Raw genomic sequence first — 3,998 nt, 5'->3', positions numbered from 1 at the left:
TGATGTGGTGGAATTTCGTAAGTTGTCCGGTGATTTTTGCTGTGGCGAATTGCGCTTCCACTTGGGCGAACCACAAGAGAGGATCAGATGGCCAGAACTGAGGAAGGCGAAGACGAACCGCCGCGATATTTCCGTCCTCTTGATTGGTGGTCATGGTGAGGCTGGTTTCGATGAAGACGGTCAGGGATGGTGGAGTAACCGGGTCACCAAATATGTAGGAACCAAAGTCTTGGCACTACATATTTATGTACATTATTTACAAGGATAAACGGGTCGGTGATGTTCACTGCTTGCCGGAACGGTCGAGCGCGCGGCTTCAGTGCCCGTTGATCTCTCGTGTCCCGAGCTCCCGAGCATGGCATCGTAGGAGACATTTTTCTACATTAGTCGCGAAGAAAATAAACAAGCTGCACGCTGAAAGTTGTGCAACGAAACTATACACCGTGCAGTCGGCGTATATCATCGAACTTTATCAGCCGTCTGAAGAGGAAACACGAGAATGAGTATGCGAAGGGTGGAAAAGGGCAGGCGAACCACCCAAAAAATTGAAGTGAATATGATAAGAAATATCGAGATTCGTAAATCAAGCGTGAACTTATGCGTTTTAAAACAGGTTTCGTGACATGGTCTATACGGTCCCTCGTGCTGCGCCGCAGACGTTGCATTTTGTCAGAGGATGTGTTCTGCCGCTATGCATAAAGTCGCTTCCAGCAGTGTACTAGCCGTGTTGCTGTACTTGAAGAATATAGTAATATAGCTTATTCCTGCGCCACGCATGAACTGGATATTTTTTATGGTCTTATCAAACGAACACGCTGGCCGCGTATGTCTTAAAAGTCAAATGCAAAACAAGTTAAAAAATATAAGAAAATTAGTGGATTTGTGTTTCGCTGTTTGTTGCGAGCGACGTGGTCGCGAGACCGATGTCTTAAACAAGCATTGACATATCAAGGGGATTTCTCGATGTTTGCAGTACATTATAAATAAACACTTCCTGTAGCGGTCCGCTTAGTAAAAATCAGTGCTTTTTTGAGGAATTTAGCTTCTTTTCCTTTTTTTGAAATTGTCTCTGCATTTGATAATGTCAGCTTTATGCTGCTTATGCCGGCAACAAAATGTAGCTGTCAAGTGCCAATTTTTACGTTTAGGAATTAAAGGAATGGAATGGAACGATTTAGCCATTCCAGGAGTGGGAATGGGCTCAGTGTCTCCATTCCTAGGAATTGAAAGGAATTGAATTATCGAAAACTCTAATTCCCCGGAATGGAATTGGAATGGAATGGGGGTGCCCATTCCGCAACACTGGTGAGCTCAGAGCGTAGCCAACGGGCCCCCTTGCACGAGAAGTGGCGCAGCAGTGTGCGTTCCAAAGAAAGCTCGTGTAGAGAGAAATAAGCAAAGGACCAGGGATGTGAAATTTAAGATATAGAAAAATACCCCACTGTATCGAAGCGCCCCACACACAATTTCTCGCATTGATGTACAGGCCTGGAAGGCGATCCCACCGCCATCTGTTGATTCAGAATCACACTAACCAAGGGTGGGGTTGCGCTTTAAGGAGATTTTGACAACCACAGCAGCGTAGTCTGACAACCGGGGGTGACCACGACCAACTCTATACTTACGACCACTCCATCTCAGAGCTCCCTATGGAAGAGCCTGCTCTCGGCTGTATGTATGTATGTATGTATTTATGCGGCGCTTGCTCTTTGCAACGAGCGTCTGCAAAACAGACACGCCCCCCCCCCCCCCCCCCCCCCCGAAAAGAAAAGAAGAAGAAATTGGAGTATTGTTGCTGCTGGATTCACCGCACTGGCGCTCCTCGTAGTTAATGGGCCGAAACAGCTCGTCAGATCTCCCGAGACTCGTGCCGTTGAGAGCTTCCTGAAGTCTCTCCTGAAGCTTGTCTGCCCGTCTTCTTTCCGTCTGGAACTGCCTCTTCAACTCCTTCACCCTAGACAATCCTCTCTTGTCCTACATCTTGCACTCCTCGATGTTGTCCTGTGCTCTGTGCTTCAGCTTCTTTGCTTTCTCTCAAAATCGCACTTCTGGTTGTTTGACATCTCCAGATGGATGGTGAGATCCTTTACGGCATCGTCCAGCTGCGCCTTGAGCTTTGCGCAGTCGTCCGAACGTTGCCTTTTTTTTTTTGCACTGCTCCAGGTCATCTTTGGACTCCTCAATGGCTTTCTGTAGCATGTCCACGCGTTCCTGCGCCTCAGCCTTGCGCTGAAGCACCTTCTGCTTCATAGAGGGCAGCAGGCGCTTGTATAGCGTCAGCGCCGCTTCGTCCTCTGTCACCTTCGTCGCACGCTCCTGCTCAACAAGAGGTGCTTCGTTTGACAAGTGTAGCTTCTCCTCAAACTCCTGCCACATTTTCTCTGGGGCCTGCCTGTGTTTCTCCTCTTCCTCCAGCAGGTATGCCCCCATCTCCTCTGCCAACGCCTTCCCCTTCTCCGCCACCTTGTTTGCCTCGGAAGCAGCAATGGCGCTACGTCGGGAAGCATCTTCTAAACCATGAATGGTGATGCGCATTGAAGTTATCTTGCCTGCCATTCGCTCGTTCACCCTAAGCAGAGCCTCCCGCTCCTTGTCGGAGTAGTCGATCTGTTGGCACGAGTATCGCAGTAGCGTCTCCAGCAATGCCTTCTCGGCGAGCGTTACAGGTGAATCGCCCACCAAGCCTCGAGCCTCCGCTTCGCGCACGCCACAAAATTGGTTTCTTCTGTAAATCCAAGAGCTTGCTCAATGCGAGTACCGACGCCTGCTACAGGTTCCAGTGCTGGACACTCGAGAAGCAAATGTTGTAAAGTTTCGTCCGCATCACCACATGCACTGCACAGCACGTCCGTTACGTTGGTGTCAAATCTTCTTCTGTACAGACGGGTACGCAAGGCACCACCGCGGGCCTCGGCGAGGAGCCGACTTCCCAACGTATTTCCACACCAGTGGATAGGAGCAATGTCGGTCTTGTAAGACGCGTAGAGGTGCATACTTGAATGTTCTTGCATGTCTGCCCTCCAGCGGTCTGCCTTGACAGTCTTTATCTGCCCTCTAACCTTGGCTACCCAGTCTTTCTTTGCAGATGGCTCGTCGGTCATTGAGAAGGCACCATACTTTGTTCCAAGTCGAATGACTCGACACCTCCACGTTGTGTGCACGTTTTTTAGATGCAGGTATACGAAAATTCTCCTCGCCCAGCAGTCTCCATTCATATGTCGAAGTCGGGCATAATATTCGAGTTTGCTGCTGGCTTCACGTGCCTCGAAAGAGGACCATCCGAGATCTCCTTGAACAAGTTGATTGGCCACCCTGCTGTGGCATCCTAGTTCCTGGCGTCCAATCTCTCGTTGTCGTCTTTCAATGTATTCCCGGATCTCGCTGGGCGTACACGTAACATTATTGGCGAAAGTCAATCCTGGTACCGCGACCGCTTTTCAAAGTTCTCGAGTTACTAGATACCGGTCACAGCTCCAAAGACTTTTCCAACGCAGCATGTTTCGCTTTCTTAGTGCCGATGCCTTGAGATTTTCATTGTGTTCTTTTAGATAATCTTCGAAACAGGTCAGTGTAACACCAAGGTATCTGTATCGGGTACTCAGAGGAAGTGCTTTATCCTGGATGGGAAGGGGTTCAAGGACCTCGCTTTGACCGGAAAACAGCACCACGGCTGACTTACTGGCATTGAAATTCAGCCAAAGCTGAGCCGCTTCTGCTTCGCAGGTGGTCAACAGTACCTTCATATCTGCCACATTGTCGGCCATCAGCACAAGGTCGTCGGCAAAAGCAAGACCAGGGAGCCGCCATTTGACCATGTCCCCGTGCTGCCTGTGTTGTAGGGTGAAACCGATACCGGTTTTTTCCAGTGCCTTCTCTATGCCGGACGTATATAGCATATACAGAACGGGGGATAACGGGCAGCCCTGACGTAGTCCCTTGTGCACCGGAACATCCCCAGATGTGTTTCCCGTTGAATGTTGCCATTACGTGGTTTCTAT

Source organism: Ixodes scapularis, unplaced genomic scaffold (assembly GCF_016920785.2).
Source record: "Ixodes scapularis isolate PalLabHiFi unplaced genomic scaffold, ASM1692078v2 PGA_scaffold2__306_contigs__length_199485367, whole genome shotgun sequence".
Classification (NCBI taxonomy): Eukaryota; Metazoa; Arthropoda; class Arachnida; order Ixodida; family Ixodidae; genus Ixodes; species Ixodes scapularis.
This window is presented reverse-complemented; position numbering follows the sequence as displayed.